This window comes from Sus scrofa, chromosome 3 (assembly GCF_054392235.1).
Source record: "Sus scrofa isolate SSC_HxYL_T2T_F1_AM1 chromosome 3, Sscrofa_HxYL_maternal_Yorkshire_Landrace_v2.0, whole genome shotgun sequence".
Lineage (NCBI taxonomy): Eukaryota > Metazoa > Chordata > Mammalia > Artiodactyla > Suidae > Sus > Sus scrofa.
Genome location: NC_139385.1, coordinates 4,160,615 through 4,183,580, shown reverse-complemented (window position 1 = coordinate 4,183,580; position 22,966 = coordinate 4,160,615). Strand labels below are relative to the sequence as shown.

The window sequence follows — 22,966 nt, the reverse complement described above, 5'->3', positions numbered from 1 at the left end:
AAAAAATTAAAAATAAAACTACTATACAACCTAGCAATTCTTCTTCTGGATTTTTTTTTTTTTTGCTTTTTAGGGCTGCACCCGCAGGATATGGAGGTTCCCAGGCTAGGGGTCCAATTGGAGCTGTAGCTGCCGGCCTACACCACAGCCACAGCAACACGGGACCCAAGCTGTGTCTGGGACCTACACCACAGCTCACGGCAACGCCAGATCGTTAACCCACTGGGTGAGGCCAGGGATTGAATGTGCAGCCTCATGGTTCCTAGTCAGATCCGTTAACCACTGAGATGCGATGGGAAGATTGAAAATGCGATCTTGGGAGTTCCCATCATGGCTCCTACTAGTATCCATGAGGATTCGGGTTTGATCCCTGGCCTTGCTCAGTGGATTAAGGATCTGGTGTTCCCATGAGCTGTTGTGTAGGTCGCAGACGCAGCTCAGACGTGGCGTGGCTGTGGCTGTGGCGGAGCCCGGCAGCTACAGCCCCAATTGGACCCCTAGCCTGGGAAGTTCTATATGCCACAGGTGCGGCCCTAAAAAAAACAAAAATAAAATGGGATGTTGAGATATTTATATTACCATGTTCATTATTATTTACAATGGCCAAGATACGGAAATAGTCATCAGTGGCTAAATAAAGAAAATGTGGATTATTCAGTATTTGAAAGAAGGAAATTCTGTCATACGATGACATGGGTGAACCTGGAGGACATCATGCTAAGTGAGATACCCAGTCACAGCAAGACAGACACTACGTGATCCTGCTAAGAGGACGTATGGAAAGCAGTCAGACCATAAAGGGAGACGGGATTGTGGCTGCCAGGGCTTGGGGGAGGGGGGGAGGGGAGGTGCTGTGCAGCGGGTTTATGATTCAGTCATGCCCAATGCAGAGGTTCCGGAGATCTAAGCAGCAGGGCACATACAGTTAACAATTCTGCAGTGTATGCCTACGGTGTGTTAATAGGGTGGATTTCACATCATGTGTTTTTTTAACCACAATTTTAAAAAGAAAGCATATGGTTCTTTGTTTCTTTTCCTTCTGTCATGATGGACATGTAGAAATAAGTTTGTTTTGAGCTTGTTTGAGTTTGTTCCAGGAGCATGTGCTGGGTCATCCAGCACATTCTGACTGATAGAGATTATGAAAACCAGAATCAGTGGTGGGGGTGGAGAAAAGGAGCTGCTTTGAAAGATAGAAGGAGGATAGGATTAGAAGGAGCTGTTTCGACTGTCGGAGTGGAGAGAAGCCCAGGTGACTCCCTTGTCTGGTTTGGACCCCTGAGTGGGTGATGATGCTGTTCACACAAACTGAGAACGAGAGAAAGGTTCCAGGAGAGATCACCTCTGTGTGGACGTGCTGAGAGTAGAGACTGGAAGTACCCAGCGAGCGTACTTTTTCCTAGCGCCTCGTACATCCCAGGTGCCTAGTAATCATTTGGGATATGACTAAGGCCAGGAACACAAGGAGAGATCTAGGCTGCAGGAAGATTTTGGAGTCAGGAGTGAGAAGCATTGAGAAGAGGGAACCCTGCGGGGAGGCAGAGGAGGGAAGGCGGGGAGCTTGGGAGGGCTGGGGTGAGGCCCTCCCGGAGTTAGGTTACCGGAGTCAGGACGCAGGCATCTGAGGATGCTGGTAGTGTTTGCGTTAGAATCTCATCAAATTGGTAGGTCAGTTTAGGGAAGATGTTACCTTCAGAATGTTGAGTCCTGCTCTCAAAGTTTAAAATACGCCTTTCCAGTTACTCCAGTCGTTTTGTATCCCTCAGTAGTGTGTTAAGTGAAGAGGATGCATGCTTAAGTGTTACTGATTACAGGGTGCTTCAGAGCCCGACCCTTGCCTGTGGACTGCAGCATTCATGCTCTGGGCTTGCTTTCTACCATTAGGGTAAATTCTGCAGGTTTGACCCACTGTGGGAAATAAAGGGAAAACGGTCTCATAGGAACCTGAGGCCATGACAGCCGGTTACGGAGAAGTTCCCTCCATCCTTTGAAAAGATAACTTAAAACCAAAACGTTTGATCCTTATTCGAAGCTATGGAAAGATTCGCCACAAGGTGGCACTGATACTCCATGGGGAAAGGTTTTCTCTTGGGATTTTAAAAATGTGCATCAGCAAAACATTGTCTTGTAAGCAGAATTGACAGAATTCTTTTCGGTTTAGTACCAGAGCAAACCTCTGTGTCCATTTCAGAATTTACCGTCAAAAGATGTCGGCGTTGTTAGGGCCCATGCTTTTACCTTTTTCACTCGTGCAACATTCTCCTGGTGGCATCCTTTCTCTTTAGCTAGGCGGCTAAACCATTAATCCTTAGAGATTCCTCAGTTTCCAGAAATGAGCCACAGGCTAATTTTGGCTCTTGTGAGACTAAGGGCATCGTCTTTCTCGTTGCACTGTCTTTGCCAGTAATCTAAACTCCAGTGAGATGTCCAGGAACTTGTCACTCTGAGATGAGGCGTTTATATTAATGCATTATCGGGAGGAGGGCTTGAATGCCTGGAATCATTCCCCCCAAATCCCTGAAGAATAAAACACTGTATCTTGGATGAAATGGGGAGAGAGTCTTTGTTTCATTGATGTGATGGAATGCCTTTGTCAGGGCCCTCAGCGTCCTGTGTGTCCTCAGATAAAGGATTCATCAGTTTGTTTTCAAAATGCTGCTTTTAGGAGTGGACTGGTTGTGTTTGGTGTCAGACAGCAGGGCGTTAGATAAAAAGAGATTTGAAAATGATGTTTCTGGAATGTGTTTTAGAGTCAGAAATTTCCCTGCTGGGTCTCTTTCTCCCTGTCTAGAACATAACTTTGCTCCATAAACTCTGAGGTAATGTAAGCAGAGCTTTCTGGAAAGGTAGCCAGGGCCACAAGGTGGAGGTTTAAGAATACACATGAAGCAGGTGCTAAGGGAAGTGACGAGACTTGACTCAGCAAAACCGTGGAGAGCTCCTCGTTCGGTGTCCTTTAGTGGGGCATGAGAAGGTGAATGTGCTTGTGTGCCCACTCATCTTTTCCCAGTGTCGCTTATATTTAAGTATCTCTCTCACTTGCCAACTTTCTTCCCTAATCATTCTTTTTCCACCCTTTCCAGGCCCCATCCTATCCTTGGTAGCAGTCAGTGTTATTGACTCTACAGCAGTGAAATATAACCCAAATTCACATCTGCAGTGAATGAACCAGTCTCTTGCTAAAAAACAGGCATCTGCAGCCGCCCACAGTAGCTGAATGGCTATGTGAAGAGAATGTAAATGAGTCTGGACCAGCTGTCAGTGCCAAGGAAGCTCCAGCTGTGACAGTGGACGCTTGGCACTTATTAGCAGCACCATAATTTGAGGGCCAGCCAGTCAGCTGACTCCTGTGCTGAGCACAGGCCTTTATGTTTATCTGGATATGAATGAAGCTTGATCCTCTTGTTCCCACTGTCAGGGAAGACCTTTATTCAGGAAGTAACGTTGAGAAGAGCCAAATGTCTGGGTAAGAAAAGGATACTTAAGTTCCCAAGTGAGGGCCCATTTACTGTGTAAAGTCCACGATGCATAATGCAAGCCTACAAAGGAAGTGGGGTGGGGTGGGAATTCCTTCGCAGGGATTCGGCTGCCCCTGCTTCTCAAGGTGAGTCACTTCCTTCAGAGCCAGAGGGTTCCCACTCACAACTTAAGGCCTCAGGCTGCACAGGATGCAGGTGTGTCAGGTAGGGTGCCTTGCAGGGCCCTCAGCTCCTGTTGATCCCCAGAGCCACCCTGTGACGTGGACATGAACGGAAACCCCAAGGGAGGGCCCCTGTCGCCTCAGACAGTTCAGAGCGGGTCCCAGATGCTGTCCCTGTGAGCTGTCCTCCCCTCAAGCACTAGCAGAGCTGGCATGGTAGCATTGAAGTTTCGGGATTTAACTCTGGTTTTGTCTTAATGTTTGGTCAGTTTCCACTTTTTAAAATTCTCCATAGTAAACAGCCTAGTGAGTCTGTTCATCATAGGCTTCTCAATCCTTGAAAGATTTTGGTTGATAATTACACACACTTCCTTATTTGACTTCTTACCACCACAAACATTGTGTTAGAGGAGCTGGGTCTTTCACATAGGGGAGTGTGTTTGTGTGTTTCCAAGAAGAATAAAAGCAGCAAAAGGCAGACAGCGCTGACCTCTTCCCACGCGCCTTCTCAGTAAGTCCAGTAAATGCCATCTCTGCTCTCGTTTGCAGGACTCACTTAAAAGGGAGCTAGATAGCTATCCAAAAGAGGGAAAGGTAAAGAGAGGCTTGGTTAAACTGAAATGCCAGTATGAATAAAAGTTATTGTTGCTACCCCCTCAGCTATACAGAAACAGTTTGTATCCTCACAGAGGCGCACCTGGTTTTATTGTGCTTCACAGATCCCACAATTTTTTTTTTTTTTTTTTTGCAAATGGAAGGCTTATGTCAACTCTGTATTGAGCAAGTCTGTTATTACAGTTTTTCCAGCAGCATTTGCTCACTTTGTGTCTCTGTGGCACATTTTGGTAATTCCTGCAATATTTCAACCTTTTTCATTATTATTATACTCATTATGGTGACCTGTGACCAGTGACCTTTGATGTTACTATTGCAAAAAGATTATGACTCGCTGAAGGCTCAGGTGATGTTAGCATTTTTCAGCAGTAAGTGTTTTTTATTTGAGGTATGTACACTTTCTTTAAAAGAAATAATGCCATCGTACGCTTAATGGACTACGGTATAGTATAAACATAACTTTTATATGCGTTGGAAAACCACAGAATTCATGTAACTCATTTTTTTGAGTATTTGCTTTTTGCGGTGGTCTGAAAGTGAACCCATGATATTTCCAAGGTGAACCTGTATTTCATCGTCTTTATCCCTTATAATCAGGCATTGAGTGGTAAAAGCAGCTGCCTCTCTCTCCCTCTTGGCCTGCCTTAGAAGAGGCTAGGGGACTGGTAGGTGGACACAAGCGGCGCCACCGTGCCTCCTTCCTCCTGGGGGCTGGCGCAGCCCCTCACCTTTCTCCCCTTGAAACCCTCAGAGGTTGACAGCTGACTTTGTGGCAGGTGGTGCAGTCCATTTCAGAGCCAGGAAGCTCCAGACCCTGAGCTCTCACTGTGGTCTCCGAGGGCCTGAGGACAGAGCAGCAGCCTGGGTGTTTGCCAACCTCCTTTACCCCCAGGAAGCCCGCATTGCTCTCTCTTGCCCCCAGAGAACATTCCACTGCTTTTCTCACCCAGTGAAGCTGCTTTAGGTGGTTAAAATGTTGCCACTTTCTAGAAGACAAATCACAGAACTTCCTGTTCCGTTCATAATGAAGAGGCCTTGCCTTTCTCCTGCGTCAGCGCTGCTTGGGACAAGGACTTTTGCTGAGCTTTATTAAGCTCTCTGTTTTGAGAATTCTGTTTGGAGATGAGAAGGATCATTGATGCACTGCTCTGGGTCTGGCCCTGTGCTGGGTGCCGTGAGGCTGTAAATAGCAGAGGAATCCATGGCTTTTGCTTATGATGCAGCTCATGAGACAGTCTGGCAAAGTGGTTAAGACAGGGATTTAAACGCTCCTGTTAAACCTGCTCATGCTTTAATTCCTGCTCTTCCACTTCTTGGCTTTGTGACCGAGGATAGGTATGTCGTCTCCCTGGGCCGCATTTCCTTTTTGTGTGAAATGAGAACAGTTGTACCTGTCTCTCAGAGCCTGGCGAGAAGTAGATGGCATGTCAGTTGTATCTCAGTGAAGCCACAGTTGGCAGCAGGGAGGGGACATTCGCCAGTGTGATGATGTTTGTAGCTGAAGTGCCCACTCCACCACCCGGCACTTCCTCAGTCGGTAAACAGCAGCTGCCCCAACGAGAGACGCGGAGCCTGATGCCGACAGTGTGTGCAGGGCAGTGCGGGCTCAGGTAAGGAGAGGAACTCCTAGGAAACTCCTAGGAAGGAGGAACCTCTCCCAGGTTTGTCAGGGCTGCTACCGCCAGAGCCGGGAGTTCACCTAAGGTGGACAGATGTAAAATCCATCAGGAAACCAGAAGAGGACTGCTGGCTTACCTTAGTTTTTCAAACATGTACTCCGAAAACTAAGTTCTTACTAATATGCCACAAGAGAAAAGGGATAGGGCTTTGAAGCTCGATTTTTTGCTCACCGGTATGTTCTGTAAGACATGACCACTGTCACTTCAGCCCACATGTCCAAGTTCAGAGAAGGACGCTGTCTGCCCTGGGGAGAGCGGAGTCCAAGGCCGCTCGTGGGTTTGCTCTCTGTGTCTCGGTGGCCTGGTCTGCAGCACTGCTGTGTCCCTCTTCTTGGGCTTCTCATTGATTTTTTTTTTAATCTCTATCCAAAAGGATTGACCTCTCGGGGATTGACATTCAAAGAGACGAGTGTAGGAAGGGCCTAGAAACAAAAACGATGGTACATTTTGCTAGAAAACTCACAATTGGTCACAAAGGGAAGATTTTTTAAAATCCCTGGTTCTTCTCTATGACCCATCGGTTGTGGGCTTCCTAGGAGGGTGCTGCCCTTGGCGTCTTGACTGTCGCCCCACCTACCCGCAGTGGGCAGGCCTGGAGTTGGGGCTGCTCACCTTTTACCGTCCTTGTGACGAAGGGGCATGCCTCTTTGTCTTTTGTTGTTTTGGTCTCTGTAGTACTTAAAAAGACACTCTGGATTACTAGGTTTGGATGGGCACTTTATGAAAATAGAAACTGTGACCCTTTTTCATGGTTTTTGTGGCCACCGATAGCCATTGCTTATCAGACTCATCACAGCCTAACCCTGTTTACAAACTGTATAGGGAACAGAAGCTTTGAGGGCCTCTCTTTCTGGAAACCACATATTACTCGTTTAGTGCATTTAGATGTTTTGCTGGAATAACTTAATGCATTTTTCTGTGCCTCTGGCTTCATCAAAGAGAGAGATGCATTTTGATTAAGTCTTTAGAAATCTCACATTAAAAAATCCCTCAAGAATTGATAATCTACAAAATATCTGTTTAGAGAGTCATTTGCCTCCTATTTGTCCTTACACAAATTGTGTGTTACTGGGTGTCAGCATCTTAATTTGTTTTTGCGACCCTCTTGGTGGTGTCCTTGAGGAAGGAGTGTGTGGACGTGGGTGTGGTGCGTGTGCGTTGGAGTGCGAAGCAATAGTGTCCCCTCTCTGCATTCTCAGCACAGAGCACTGCAGTGTTCCCAGCCTTCCAGGTAGAAGAGAAATTGTTGCTATGGTAATAACACAAGCCTGAGAACACCCTGTTTCCCCGTGGGTGTCTGTATCGGGGAGGAGGAATGTGGCCGAGGGAAGTGGTAGCAAAGAGGAATGTTGAGGGCATCAGGCAAAATCAGAGGGAAGCCTAGGCTAACACTGCTGCTGGATGGAATTTCTCGTGTTGACTGTTGAATTCAGGGTCGTTTTCTGATTGCTGCATGGTGGCTGAGAAATGGCAATGGCCTTTTACTCCTCCTCCCTGACTTTGAGACACACATGGAGAGCATGAGAAGGGCCTCTGTCACCTCTCTAGGCCCCAGAGGCCACATGGCCTTCTCCTAGACCATGGGTGGAGACAAGTGTCTGTGTCCCTGGCCAGTGTACTGCTCCAAGGGGGAGCGACCCCCCAGACACACAGCACCCACTGCCCTTTGTCTCTAGTATAACAGGCTAGGGAGCCAGCCTTGCCGCCTCGGTCAAAGCCACGTGGCAGCCATGTGCTCTGTGTCTGCATTCCATGCTAAGGTCCTTGAGCAGATGGTCTCGGAATCCCCTTGGTAACTCAGAGCTGTGCTGAGAACCTAAGTGCAGTCCACTGAGGTTGGCATGAGGAGCACAACCAAAATCTAGTGTGCCTGCTGTGCCAGAAAGACAGAGCCACGACAGTCAGGTGCCTTAAGGTGGGAGTTTGGCATCACCGTGAGACAAACAGAAGTCACAGCACCTGCCAAGAAAACTGTCCCTGGGTTTTAGGGGCTTTCCACTTCTTAGCCACTCAAAGTCATGCAGCTAGCAGGTGGCAGCATCAGAAATCAAATGCAGGTTTTTCTTACCTCTCATTATTTGTGGGTTTTTAGGTGTGATTTTTGATATGATGGGTTGGTTTTAAGAATCCTCATCTTTTGGAGATACAAACTGAACTACTTGAAATGAAATGATAGGTAGTCTGGGGTTTGCTTTGAAATTATGTTGGAAGAAGAAGAAAGAGAGTGGATAGGGTTTAGAGAAGCCAGGATTGACCATAGACTGATAATTATTAGACTTGACGGATGGGTACATGAGGTATACTACCTACTTTTGTATGTATTTAAATTTTTTTCATAATAAAAAGTTGATTTTAGGGGAGTTCCCATTGTGGCACAGCAGAAATGAATCCGACTAGGAACCATGAGGTTCCGGGTTCGATCCCTGGCCTTGCTCAGCGGGTTAAGGATCCGGCATTACCGTGAGCTGTGGTGTAGGTCGCAGATGCGGCTCAGATCCTGCGTTACTGTGGCTGTGGTGTAAGCTGGTGGCTACAGCTCTGATTGGACCCCTAGCCTGGGAACCTCCATATGCCGCAGGTATGGCCCTAAAAAAAAGACAAAAGACCCCCCCCCCAAAAAAAAAGTTGATTTTAAAACAAGCAAAGCAATCTAGATATGTTTGACTTTCCTAGGTCTCTGCTCTTACCTACTTTGCTTCGCTGTTCGGAGGGCACCTTGCTCTTAGAAACTGGAAAGGCCCTCCACTCAAATGTTCAGTGACTTTTTAAGAGATGAGGAAAATTGGTAACATAACAGGAAAATGTCAGCAGCTCTCTGTGGGAAGATTAAAACTGGTCATCCTGGAGGAGGTGAGGCTTCATGTGAGTAGTTTCTCTGTTGGTACAAGATTCTTCCATGCACGTTCTGGCGGCCTGGTGTTTTGCAGCTTCCCTGAGGAAACAGCCTTGGGCTGCCCAGAAGGAATCCAAGATGGCTCGCAAGACCGAAATGTGGCCAGCGAGCCGGGTTCCAGGAGCCTGGGACTCTGCGCAGAGCCCTGCCCGAGGGCCTGGACAGGTTCTCCCTTCTCTAGGATGACTTGCGCATGCAGTCCAGCCTCGAGGCTGCGAGAGACCAGACGACCTTTCCAGTGTCCTTCCAGTCCAGAGTCTTGGATTTCTAGAATACTGAGGGTTTTCCAACTGCCATTGGCATTTGCTTCTCAAAGAGAAGTAGGCTAGGAGAATTTCTCAGATCAAATCCCTGTAGCCTCATAAAAGCACTTCTCAGTTTTATTTCCCATCAGAAGTATATATGAAAAGCATTTTAAGTTTCAAAAGCTCCCTATGTCTAAGGAGCTGATCCAGATTCTAGCCCAGAGAGTGGAACAGATCACAGTGTTTCTTCCTTTGTCTCTGACAGCAGCTTGTCCTTTTGCCTTCCTCTCCCCTCTTGTGTCACATTTTGCTGCTGAAAACATCTGTTGCTGCCTGTCCTGTTACCACAACCCTCCTACCTCCAAGGCCCTTTTGCCTCCCACAAAACCCTCCTTTTTTCCCCCAAGGCCATCGCCCACTCTGACCTCATTTTATCTCCTGGCGTGGATGTTTCTCCAGGCAGCACCCTTGCCCCTAAACGCTTCAGAGCGTGGCCCTGCCTGCCGCACAGGTCCTTAGCGCTCTTGCTCTGGACTCACTCCTTCCTTACTCCGCTTTGCAGTGACAGCAGGAGGAATTGGGATGGTGAAGCTAAATAGACCCCAGATTGGAGAGGGCTTTGCAAAGCGGAGTAAGGACAGTGATTCTAACTCCTGAGCTGTTGGCAAGCCTGATGCTGGGACAGTGCGGTCGTAGTGCCAGGGGGGAGGGCCTTGTAGAGCCATGGGAGAGGGAGCGGGAGTTAGATTCGGTACAGAGGTTAGGGGAGCTGGAGAGCCTTGTCAGTTGAGTTATCTAGTAACCCAGTGGCCCCAGACCTGGGACCGCACGGCGCTCCTGTGGTCCTCAGGTAACAAACCCTCCGGCCCCAAAGCCCAGTCAAGCAGGACTTGCTGTGATTCTCTTCCTTGCTCGAAGCCCCAGTGGGATTGGATGCGCCTGAAGAACATGACTTGCGGGCTGACGAGGGAGGGGCGGGGGCAGCCAGGAGGCGGCCAGCCCGAGGCCAGCTCCTGGGCACACGTTCCCGGAGGCCGCCCGCCCTCCTGCGGGGTTTGTCCTGGAGCACAGCCCCTGGGGGCCGAGGGGGTGTTGTGTGGAGGGAGCCTAAAAACAAGAGGCGTGAGTAGCTGCTGCTCTGCTCTCGGTCCACATCAGCATGTTTGGTTTCTTTAGTCCTGGGGTATTTTTTAAACAGAAGAATCCATGTAACCATCAGAGTTTGTTTCCCCACCCATTTTAAAAAGGCTTGTTTTCTAGCTGAAAGCATGTTGGATTAAGCTTAATTTCTCACTCAGATCAGCTTAATTTTCCCAGCGCTGATGTGCATACAGAGAATTGCCAAATTCTCCTTTTACAACATGCTTTCCCAGCTGCTGGGAGGCCTGCTTTTTTTCTGTGGGCCTCCTGACAGAAATGCAAACCATTTAAGGCCCCGTGGTACCAACTGTTAATTATCACAGGGACTTGGATATTGGTGTGTTTTCCCAGAGGGCGCGTTTATCTGGAGTTGGTGGCTACTCCCCTGCCCCTTCTCACGTGAGTCCTATAGGAGACAGGGACCAGGGTTGGGCCGGGCTGCGGTAAAAGCTGCAGCCCCTCCTTCTGAGTGAGGTCACCTCCCTGCCCAGCTCCCGTCCTGTGTCCTTATTATGCAAGGAAATGAAGTGAAGCCTGTTCCTTGCATGTGAGCTGATTGGAACCATGTTTTCTGGGGCACCTCTGCTTAAATCTTTCAGTGGAACAGCCTTGTTTTATAAAAGGTACATTTCCACAAAAATGAGGCTTGATGCTATTCATAAATAAACACATGCCTTTGCAGGCCAGGCAAAGGAGGAATGCGTCGGGGAGCAGTTTGGCCAGGGTTTTGCTTTTTCCTCGCTGAATGCCTGGCGTGCACTGTCCATCCAAGGGTGGCTGAGGGGAGAACACTCTCTTGCTGCCAAAACCACAACAAATGACAACTTTCCGTTCTGTCATCTCTCAGCTCCACTGCTGGGCAGGCAATTCATTTTTCTACCATAAAAGGGCAACGAAGCCGTGTCAGCCGTAGTGCCTTCTGCACTGCAGTGAGAAAGCAGAAGATGCGCGAGGAGAAGGGCGCGCTGCGGGGAGCGCCGCAGCTTGCTGGCCGGGCCCCCACCGCCGCTCGGGCCCGGCTGTGGGGCGGCAGCATCGGTCAGAGGGAGCAGGGCATGGAAGGTGTGCCCGCCAGCTGGGTAGTGTGAGCTCAGACAGGCTGGGTACCACCGGCGGCTCGTGCCCATCTAGTGGGACACAAGTCTGCGGTCCAAACCCTGTTACAGCAGAACTGCACCGGGCCTGCCCGGGTGGTTCTGTGTTATCGGCGTTTGGTTCTTTCCAGTTTGTACTTGTAGGTGCTGGATTTGTAAGGGGGGTGGCGTGGGGTCATATCACCCAGACACCTTCACTCTGCAGATGAAGAAATGGGCTGTGTGCCAGGTTCATACAGCTTGAGCAAGCTCTTGAACTTCCGTCTGTGGCTTGTATATGAACTCTGGGTTCTCTAACCTGTGTGTGTTCTCAGTGGCCCATTAGTTTACAGTCTGACTCAGTTTAAGGTGAGTCACAGAAATCTTGACTAATAGAAATACAGTTCTTAATTGGTAGGTTTGTGTCTAATTAAGTCAACCAGGGTCTTTTAGAAAATACCTGTTTGTTGTAGTGTTACCTATAAGATTCCTGGGTCCTTTAGGTGATTTTAAATAAATGTGCAAAGTCAACAAAGGAGGAGGTAGAAAGCAAACACTTAGCAATTTTGACAGCTTATAGAGCACTTTGGAGATGGTGGCTGCATGTTTCCTGCCCCCTGTAACCTGGCGAAGGAGCCAGGGTCCCAACTCAATACAGATTGACCCGCAGCACAGAGAACGCTGTTTTAAGAGGAGCCCTAAGCCAGAACACTGCCTCCCACGCAGACCAGACGGCTGCTCTGGGCCTCTGCCTTCTCTGTGGGGAGTGGCTGCTGGCCTGGAGAGAGCAGGGTCTCAGAGTGAGCCAGAAACAGTGCCTACGTCTTTTCACCTGGATCCCTTGAAGATTTTTCCCTTAAAGAAGAACTGAGATTTGCTTTGTCGTTTAAACTTACCTTAGCTCTAACTGCACGTCTGATTTCATAGCAAATGCTGGAACTGAACTGTGCACATTCCTAAGGGGATAAAAATCGCTTCCAGGAATCTTGCTGATCTGGAAATTTGGGAGGAAAGCAAGGGTTTTCAAGGTTAAATTTTATTAGCCAGATAGTGCTGGTGGTCAGAGTAGATTCTGAGCTCATTGGCTCAGAATCAAACATTAACTCAGAAGTCATTCCTGAAAGAGAATATCACTGAGATGGCAGAAACAAGCTCAGTGTGAGTGATTCAGTGCTGCATACCTAGACCTTGTTGGAAAGTGTCAGACTAGTTTAAAACCCTAGCGTCGATCCAGCAGATAAAGCAGTTGAGGAGTCAGTCCTCAAGTGGAAATGTACGTAAGTCTTTTTGAGTATGATCTTCCTTCTTTTCTCAGTAGCGCGAAGCTGAATATCTTACTAATCTACCAAGGAGGTAGTTGGTCTATTTTTTCCTTGGTCCTTCTCAAGACCTTCGCTGCCCTTGGAGTAAGCAGAACGGTGCCCCAGAGATTTCAGCTCCACCGTGAACCCCACACATTCTTTCCTTGTGGAAACCTTGGGAGCCCTTGTTTTTTGCCAGAAGCATGAAGTCAGTTTCATCTTCCAAAACGATTATTAATTCTTATTAAGTGTAATTTTTATAAGGCTAATTCCTCAAGCAAATAGCATTTCTTTCTTGGACTCAGTCTCCTTCCCCATCCATCACTGTCTACACATGCCTGGGCGTCCTGGCCACGTGGTGGCCAGCTTAGAGACATCAGCCTGCTTGCTTCCTAATTTGGTCAGAGCATGCTTCAGGCAGCCTTGCCTAACTTAGAAAAACACAAAACACAGGGAGCAGCTTTGATACAGCAAAGGGGAATTTCCTTTTATCAAAAGACCTACAGTTCGCCTTTAACTTCCTCAGAAAAGAGGAAGTGACACTTTGGGAGGTTATAGCGTGCCCTGAAGTTCCTTCTTTAAGCCTACTTTTTCATGCCAGCTTTTTCTAGCTTCCTGCTCTTTCCTCCTCATCCTTCTTAGTGCCTCACAGCAATACAGTTTAATGTCATTCTTAAGGATACCCATTTTCTACTTGAATGTTCATCAGTAAGGCACAGGGGGACACACGTGCCTCTAAACAGTGGCATACACAGGGTTGGCAAGCTTTTTTTTTTTTTTTTAAATGAAAGGCAAGGTAATAAATACTTGAGGCTTTTTGAACTGTATAGTCTCTGTCCCAGCTGCTCAGCTGCTCAGCTTTGCCTTTGTAGCAGGTAACTGTAGGCAGTGTGAACAAATGAATGCGGCTATGATCCAGCTAAGATTGTACTTACAGAAAGAAGCGGCAGACCAGATTGGCCTCCTGAGCCAGTACACCACAGCATGAAGAATGACACGAGTCCAGTTGTGCCCATCAAACAAAGCGAGGTGTAGAAGAGTGGGTATTTACAAGATGTAGGCTTGTGTTTGGGTCTCAATGAGGGGAGGAGGAGGAGATGCGTGCCGACGTGTACCTAAAATGTGCACGGAAGGATGGAGAAGAGCTTGGTTGCAGGGCATTGCTTTGAGGGAGGCTTACTCTGAGGGTAAGGCGGGGACAAGGGGGATACTGTGCGTGTAGTACTTTTCCAGTTAAAAAAATAAGTACCCATTTTCATCAGCCCAGTCATCTCTGAACTTTTAAAACAAAAGAATTTTGTTTTTAGGAAACTTGAAAAGATTGATAGACGTAAGATTTTTAAAACATGCTTGTGTATTGTAGCCCTTTTTCTTGGATCCCTCTGAGGGCTGACTTGACCACCCTCAAAAGGAGTGCTTTGCCTCGGGTTGTAGGTGACATGATGAAATTTTGCGGTGCGTGGAAAGTGCTGGAACTCTGGCAGCTCTGCCCTTCTTCTAGCTGGCCTTTCTGCAGGAGTCCCATCTCTCGCACAGTGTGCAGCCAGTGAGAAAACCTTGGCCCAGAAGTCAGAGCCCCGTGGGAATAAAGGCAGCTTTCAGTAATTATGATTCAAGACTGCTCCAACTGCTTCCTTTTCCCACAGAGACGATTTCTGACTAACAAGTAAGGATGGGTTCTGATTCACCCAAGCTTTTCTATGACCAGCTCTTCAAATGTCTGGTTTAGGTTGTGAAACCAGCAGGTAAAGTTGCTACTTTCCTAGTATGTAAAGCAGTTCACTTTTGGCTCTCAAGGGACAGGTGAAAGCTTGTCTGCTTAGGAGCTGATCTAGATATAAACAGCTCCGGAGTCACAGATGGCCGGCGACCTTGCTTTGTAGCCCTCTCCCCTGCCTCCCAAGCAATTACTTTTCAAATAGCCATACGAATCCTTTTCCAGGCCTAAAGTGCAGGCTTATTTGCTATCATTCCGTTCTAATACAAAGCCCTGTGTTGGAGTGTCAGATACTGTACCTTTTGAAATCCCCCTTGGAAACACAGTGGGATGGAGATTTGCAGAGATGGGGAGGCAGTTGTGACAGTGTAGTCTGTGTCTTGTGCTGAAGGAATGCCCGGCTGCCAGACCCGGACCTTTCTGCATCACTTGTCTTGAGTTCCCTGTAAAAGCTAAAGTGGGAAGGTATTAGTTCTGCTGAACAAGCAGGCATTGCCTTTTATAAGAGAAGTCATTTAAAACACCAAAAATAGGGACTTCCCATTGTGGCTTAGCAGAAATGAATCTGACTGGCATCTATGAGGATGCAGATTCCTGACCGCGCTCAGTGGGTTAAGGATCAGGTGTTGCCGTGAGCTGGGGCGTAGGCCAGTGGCTACAGCTCCGATTCAGCCTCTAGCCTGGGAACCTCCATATGCCTCGGGTGTGGTCCTAAAAAGACACAATTTTAAAAATAAAGAAAACACCAAGAATACGTTTGAAAGATACGGATGGTTTCCTCTGGCCTCAGTTGGATACACTGGTAGCTCTTCCACGCTGGAGGCTCAGCAGTGCCACCCTTCCGCCAATGGCCAGAGGCTTGTGTGCACCGCAAGGGAGAGCAGCAGCCGCCCTCCGCTCGATTACGGCCCCTGAGAAGTTGTGCTTCGCCGTACCTGCTGCTCCCGAAGGGCAGCTGGACATTTTCAAACAGAGATTTAAGACTAACTCCCCGGCACCTCTTTCCACCCCATCCTCCTTCTCCCTCCCTCCCTCCCTCCCTCTCTCTCTCTCTCTCCTCTTCTGCCAACATCACCTGCGCCCCCAGCTCTCTCCATTGCTGCTTTTAACCTTGAAACCTCCGTCGTACACTCCGGCATTCATCCTCTTCCGGCTTTTGCATTATTAATGGCCCCGGAGCCATCCAGCCAGAACACTGCCATTACTAATTACTGCTTATAACCGAGACGTAAGGAGCGGGAGTAAAGTGGGTCACAGGATGGTGTCACTACCGTAAAATCCTGCTGTCAGGCAGAATCGCTTGGTGTCTGTGCTCTGCTCAGGGTAGAAGAGGTGAGTCTTCACTGTCCGCCACCCTAGCAGGACCCCCGTCAGCCAGAGGGGAGGTGCTCACACCGGTCGCCCAGGCTCACTGGCGGCGCACAGGGTCAGAGAAGGGGGTTCATTTCTCTCAGAGCTTAGACACAGCCAGCACTGTCACCACGGCGCAGCAGCCCCTTTGGAAACAGGCTTCTCGCGCTGGCAGCATGAGCCAGAGGAGAAAGCAGCGGCAGGAGAGACGCGGCCGGGACAGTGCGGAGAACTGGCTTCCGCCCTGGCGCTGGCTCCGTGCTGCCGGCTGGGACCAGCCCTCCACCTCCAGGTCTGAGTCTGCCGACCTGACTCAAGGCTCCTGCAGCCCCAGGTCCCAGCTTCCTCGCGTGTGTGAAGGTCTTACATGCACACCTGTGTCGCTGGAAGGTGTGACCTTGGCAGATGAGCACAGTATTGGGCATTGCCAGAGGCGCAGGGGCCCCGTCTTACCTCTGCCCGTGACCAGGCTCCCCCACCCCCACCCCGGAGCGCTCTTCCTCCCCTGTGGAGCTGGGACCGAAACGCCAGCCCTGCCTTAGTGGGGGGCCTGTTCCGTGACCGGCGGGTGTACGCTGGTGGGTGATTTCTGAGAGAGGGGAGGGCAGCACCTCCTCCCACGGCTGCTCCGGGGAGAGGAAAGCTTCCTTCTGCTCCAGCCGTAGATGCATCTCAGGCCTGTAGTGTTACCGGTCTCTCACCAAAAGCCCGCCCAGCTTCTGAGGGGAGGACTGACCCGTCTCCCGGCCAAACAGGGAGAGAGGGGAGTAAACTCTGCCACCGTCCAGCTCTGCCACTGTCCAGCTGTGCCACCGTGGGGTACCTGCCCCTCACATAGCGTTTTCTTGAACTCTAAGTCTAAATTATTTTACTAAAGTGTGCTATCGTGGAATTACAACCTGGAGCCCGGGAGAAAAGAAAAAGTACTTTGAAATAATATTTTCTAAACTGTTGAAAAGCAGGAAAAACCATTTTGAGATGACACAAAGCTTATATTATTCTTGGAAAGAAAACAGCTTAATGAAAGTGAGTAATTATTCATCATTTGACAGTAGAACTGAAAGGATGTGGGCTTCTATGTTCCCTGCCTCGTGTCTGCTTCTTTTTTTTTTTTCTTTCCTCTTTTGGCCGCCCCATGGCGCATGGAATTCCCTGGGCCAGGGATCAGATCGGAGCCGTGGTTGGGGTTTGTGCCACAGCTGCAGTGATGCCTGATCCGTAACCCACCGTGCCAGGTGGGGGATTGAACCTGTGTCCCAGTGCTCCCAAGATGCCACTAATCCCATTGGGCCACAGCAGAAACGCCTCCTTCTTTTTTCATACTATAAATAGGGCCAGAATCGAGAGCATGTAGAAGGAATGAGTCATGGGTCTCAAACTGAAAGTAAATCCTGTCACTTTTCCGATATCACACACCAGCAAGGTGCTGCAGCAGGCCACGGGGGAGGGCCAGCACCCACCGGGCCCTCCTTCCACCTCCCCTGCTCCGGGCTCTCCCAGTGTGCCTGCGAGTGCCGATGGTGCTGCGTGCCGAAACTCGTTTTGTCTTTAGGTCATCCTAGTGTTCTTACTCGAGGGGTGGAGCCACACCAGGAAGGCGTAGATGCCCCCAGCCTCTCAGGCCCACTCAGGGGAAAAAAAAGAGTTATTTCCACTATCCAGTCCTTTGAAGGTTTTCGTTTATTTTCATGTTCTCTTGCTCAATCACCATTTAAATTCAAGGTCCCTTAAAGTTTTACTTTAAAAAACAGAGTGATCTGCATAGTTTGTTTGGAAGCTTGAGTCATGCTTTATCAAAAGCAACCCCTTTGTTGTTCAGCATGTGAGATAGAGTGCTGGAAAGAGTCACCAACAAAATTCTGCATAACCCATTCCAAAAAATAAAAGAGACCTATAAGCACCGATCAGGAGATCTCTCCAAGAAGCTTCCTGTTGAGTGCAAAAAGCAAGGTGAAATACAGTGTGCACGGTGAGCTTTTGAGCCCTTTTGTATAAATGTAAGGGATTTATCTGTCTGCTAAGATTTTTTTTTTCCTGAAATGAAATAGAAACAGTTGAAGGAAAGCTTTAACAGTTTATTATACTCCTTATTATACCTTTTTGTATTTCTCAGCAAGTATGTGGTTTGTTTGTTTGTTTTTCTTTCACCAAGTATCCATAAGGATTTAAAAAACAAAAACTACTCCAGGATAGAATTCTGGGTTTTTATTTTGAGCTGAACACTTTTCCGCCTGACATTTAGTCTGTCTGAAATGAACCAGTCAATAGTAGCTCCTGCTTTGCTTTCTTCTTGGTTTCTGAGTATGTGAATGTCTTATGCTCTGTACGGCTTTCCCTCTACTTCATTTGCTGTCTACTTGTGCTTTTTCACTCTACTTTTTCTCTCAATATAAAAATAATTGAAACAAGACTATAGTCATTGCCTGAAGTGCTTTTCACTTTTACACAATTCTGTGCTTTTAACTGCAAAATGAAAGCCTGATACCCTCACTGGCCAGCTGTAGGAATCCAGAGCTTAAAGCAGGAATGTCTTCTGTTAAGAACACTCTGGTGACTCTTCCAGGACAGCTTGGCAGAGCTCCACGCAGTTTAGGTAGTAAAATTCCGTTTCATCCGCTTGAACTGAAGGGCCCCCTCCATCTGTTGGACCTCAAGTTGCATCAGGTCTTCGATGTAATCGTGTAGATGAGAACTGCGTTAGGCTACAAACCTTTTGACATTAAAATACATGTTTTAAGTGTTCGGTACACAGAACACAAAAGACTTTGTTGGCGGAATGGATCTGTTCCTCTGGGGTTTATTAACTGCTCCAGTCACCTCTTTAGTTTCTTTACAAAAGCCAGTACCCGTGTTCTCTTGTGGCCCAGCAGGTTAAGGATCTGGCGTTGTCACAGCAGTGGCTTGGATCACTGCTATGGCATGAGTTTGATTGCTGGCCCAGGAACATCCACATGCTGTGAGCACAGCCAAAAAAAAAAAAAAAAAAAAAAAAGCCAGTACCTTTCCTCAGACATAAGTAAAATTGTCAGAGCAGCTGGAAGCCAGAGGAAGGAGTGTGATAGGAAGTGAATTGTGTGATCGTGAGAACCCTGGGCCTAAGCTGCATCATCTAGGCAAGTCCTTCAACCTCTTGGTAACTCGGTGTCCTCGTGTGTGAAATGGACATAGCGAATTTCTCCCCGGGCTGTCTGGGCATTGAAGGAAGGGACGTTGGTAAAATTCTGAGACAGTGCCTTTACCCTTTAAGTCCTTGGAAATGTGGGTAGGCTCACTTATCTTCTCCCTCCCTTGAACCTGGGGAATAAAGGCTTTTACTCGTCTCAAGTCCTCCTCATTTGGGGCATGTTGATTTCTCCCCTGTGGTTTCTCTGAAATAATGTCACGGACCCCTTGGGGTTTGACTCTAAAATGAAATCTACTTACCTCAGACTCTTTCAAGGGGCAGAGGAGCCCAACATAGACTTTTGGACCTAGAAGAAAATTTACTTACTTACTTACTTACTTACTTACTTACTTATTTATTTATTTATTTATTTATTTTGAGTTCCTACGTTGTTTATTTTTAATAAGCTTTTACAATAAGATGCACATTTTACACTTATAGCACATCTCAATTCAGACTAGCCATATTACTAGTGGCTGCTGTATTGGACAGCATAGATCTGAAGTATCCAAAACTGGATATAGATCCCCTAGTTTTAGAGCTGGAAGAGAAATTCAGAATGTAGAAGGTCTTGTTTTTCGTCGTGTTAAATATATCCATCTTGTATACATTTTCACACAGTAGGAAACTACTTCCATCATGTCTTTTTCTCCCGGTAGTAATAAGTGTCTCTTTTAAGTGTCAGCATTTTGACTGAAGTTCCTCCTGACAAGCAGCTGGCCAGGTGTCCATTCTGATGTGAATCGTCTGTTTGCCTACAGTGATGCAGACCTCTTGTCATCTTCCGTCACAGGACAGGATGATAGCGTGTGCTCATTAGGGGAACCATGTTCTTCCTGGACCTAGAAGAAAATCTGAAATGTCGTTTAGATCCACTCATGTCAGTGTGACAATCCTTCCACAGTATCTTTGTCCAAAAATTAGATATGGGTGGATTCTTTGTTTCCTGAAAACTCTGTTCCCTTAATTTCTAGCTTTTGGTTTGGAACCTGGTACTCCTGACAGATAGAATCAATTGGCTGTGGTAATGAATCTAGTTGGCATATGAGGGCTTCTGCCCAGCTGTCTTCTAACATCTTCTGTAGCTAAAAATCCTTTACCACAGATGTCACTTGCTTTGAAAACTTTGTCGATGAATTTTTCAAACTCAGCCATCTTAGCTCAGGCTGCTATAACAAATTACTATAGACTGGGTGGTTTTTTTGGTTTGTTTGTTTGTTTGTTTGCTTTTTAGGACCACACCCGCGGCATATGGAGGTTCCAGGCTAGAAGTCAAATCAGAGCTACAGCTGCCGGCCTACACCACAGCCAGAACAACGCCAGATCCGAGCCTCATCTGCAACCTACACCACAGCTCACGGCAACGCCAGATCCTTAATCCACTGAGCAAGGCCAGGAATCAAACCCACAACCTCATGACTCCCAGTCGGATTCATTTCCACTGCACCATGATGGGAATTCTAGACTGGGTGGCTTAAACAACAAACATTTGCTCTTTCACAGTGTTGGAGGCTGAGAACTGTGCTCAAGATCAAGTTGCTGGCAGATACCTTTCCTTTTTTTTTTTTCTCCTTGTCTTTTTAGGGCCGTACCCGAGGCATATGGAGGTTCCTAGGCTAGGGGTCAAATCGGAGCTGCAACTGCTGGCCTACCCCACAGCCACAGCAGCTGGGGATACGAGCTGCCTCTGTGACCTACACCACAGCTCATGGCAATGCCGGATGCTTAACCCACCAAGCAAGGCCAGGGATCGAACCTGCGTCCTCATGGATGCTAGTCAAGTTGATTACCGCTGAGCCACATCGGGAACTCCCTGGCAGATTGCTTTCTGGTGAGGGCCATCTTCGCTATGTATGACTACACGACAAAGCGCGTAGAGAGCAAGTTCTCCTGACTCTCCTTATAAAGAATCTCTTTCATGAGACTCCACCCTCAGGGCCTTCAAAGGCCCCGCTTCCTAACACCATCACATGGGGCAGGGACGGTTAGGGCTTCAGTGTATGAATTATACAGACACAAACATTCAGTCCATAGCATCCACTCACGTTGCCTTTTAAGAAATAATTGCTACCTACAGTTCTGACAGAACCAAGTCATTGAGACAAATCGTGGGAGTCTTTTGGAGGTGGTTTGGTCTGCATTGTGACGGCCTTTTCCTGGAGAACCAGTGGTTCTGACCAGTAGCGCTTAACCAGAGAATTGATAACATTCAGACTCTAAACTGCTTACTGCGTGACTGTCAGCAGATCATTTGCTCTGACTCTCCTCAGAAAAATGGGCACGCGATTCCCGTTCCGCCTCCTTTCAGGGTGGTTGTGAGGAGCAAAGGGGGTTCTTTCTGAGGTGAGAGCACTTGGACAGAGGATTCAGGAGCTGCTCCAGAGAGCACGTGGCAGCAGTGGTGTTGCTGAGACTTTTGACACGTATGCCCCATTTTAGAAACGGAGCATTGGATGCCTTCGCTTGAAGACACACCGTGTGTTGGGGTGACCGATCCCTTTACCGGTTGAAGAGGAAAGAGAACGTTAACCCTGAATGATTGTTGAGCAAGGAAGTAAAGGTGACGATCCCAGGATGCGTTCGAGAGCGGCCACCCGCTCGGGATCCAGAGGGGCCGAGGATCAGGGAGAGTTAAACTCAGCTAAAAGCTCCGTGGAGCTTATCAGTAGATACATTACATGGAGCCTTGAAAGTGAAGATGTTTATCAGGGCACATTTTTTCTAAATCTCAGCATGGACTGAGATTGCATCTGCATTCTTTCTGCCATGTTTTTACAGTGTGTGCTTCACCGAATTTTTTACATAGTTTTCTACAAGATCAGTCCTTCAGATGCGTTCTGATGCTGTGAATGTAAAGAACTCACTTTTGAAAATGTTTTGCTTTTGTCCACGTCTTCTTAACATACATATTTAATTACAAGGGATGAGGATTAATGGGGCTTTGGACACTTAAAGCTCTTTTCCTGAGATTAATTTGATTTAATTACTCCTGAGATAGATGTTTGCGGCCTTGGCGACTTGCCATTTGGATGCGACTATAAAGAGGAGAGGGGCTCAACCACGATTCTGTCAGGTTCGGCTTTTGGCTTTTTATTTTCCTCCCCACTACACACCCTCCCCTCTCTCATTTTCAGCTCATCGCTTTGTTGTCTTGCTTGGGGGTGGGAAGAGGAAAGGTAATAGAATTTACCTCTGTGGAGTTCATCTTGTAGCTTGCCGTGTTTACGAAGGAGTCATGCTGAGTGTGCCTCCTGTACTGTCCAGGAACTCACTGGGACAGAACAATTTCTACAGCCCTGCTCTCCTAGACTTAAAAAATCCTCACTTGCCTCCTGGGTCCTTTCACCCTGCTGGCCTGTGTGGAGGCAACTAGCAGGCGCAAGCCCACAAAAGAGCCCGGACCCCAGGCAGGGGCCAGTAGGAGTCCCCCTCGCCTAACATTCATCACTCTTAGGCATCCAGTTTTGAGGGCTGGGAGGTCAGGGAGCCTGTGGGCCGAAGAGGAGGTGGTTCAAGTTCACTGTATTCCTTTTCATTGGCTGCCCCTGCCAGTGGGGCCACCCCGTGTTCATGAATTTGCAGTGGATGACGATCCAGGAAAGCTTTGCTGGTTCCTATGACCCAAGCCCCTCTGCCTGCCGTGGTCTGACTCCCTGTAAGAGGCAGTGTGCAAAGTGCAAAGGCGGACTTGTTGAGGGGAAGCTGAGATCTGGCCGGTGGAAGCTGGCTTCATCTGGCAGGCGGCTCACCTCAACAGTGCCCAGCGCCTTGTCCACACCTGCCTTGTGCTCAGTGAGAACAGGTCTGTGGCTGTTAGTTGATCTCCCCTCCAGCACAGCTGGAGCCCATGGGCAGGGGCAGAGGGGCAGTAGCAGATGCCCCAGCAGGAACCTGCCTTTCCTTCTGGGGAGATAAGCGAGATATTTCATTGACCTCTTCTTTAACCACCTCAAAAAAAAAAAAAAAAAAGTTTATCACTTAAAGCTCAGGGAGGGAGCCATACAGAAGTAAAAAGTTTTGTTTTTCCTTCCTATTTATGACACGCCTTTTGGACAACACTGCTTGGGAGCCCATTGGAATTACCGTGAAGACATCAATAGAGCCGCCCCCCTCTCCCAGTTAGAAAATCCTGCCTCTCGTTCGTCTCTGT

At 48.0% G+C, this 22,966-nt stretch overlaps 1 protein-coding gene and 2 long non-coding RNA genes across 8 annotated transcripts in view; 2 read left to right on the top strand and 1 right to left on the bottom strand.

Moving 5' to 3' along the window:
- Window positions 1–22,966, top strand: part of RNF216 (ring finger protein 216) — a 171,098-nt gene that overhangs the window by 81,906 nt on the left and 66,226 nt on the right. The gene's annotated exons all lie outside the window — the stretch shown is intronic.
- Window positions 4,598–16,374, bottom strand: LOC106509622 (uncharacterized). 3 transcript variants are annotated; one of them, XR_014840023.1, is made up of 6 exons: window positions 15,379–16,374; window positions 14,603–14,755; window positions 13,522–13,701; window positions 12,182–12,279; window positions 6,106–6,356; window positions 4,598–5,954 (listed from the first exon to the last, which is right to left on the bottom strand). It is a non-coding gene; the product is annotated as an uncharacterized LOC106509622 (long non-coding RNA). The 3 variants fall into 3 exon arrangements; XR_014840024.1 differs by having other exon boundaries at window positions 15,575–16,374; XR_014840025.1 differs by having other exon boundaries at window positions 14,603–14,746; window positions 15,379–15,809.
- On the top strand, window positions 18,039–22,760 carry LOC146404344 (uncharacterized). Its single transcript, XR_014840043.1, has 2 exons — window positions 18,039–20,073; window positions 20,424–22,760. It is a non-coding gene; the product is annotated as an uncharacterized LOC146404344 (long non-coding RNA).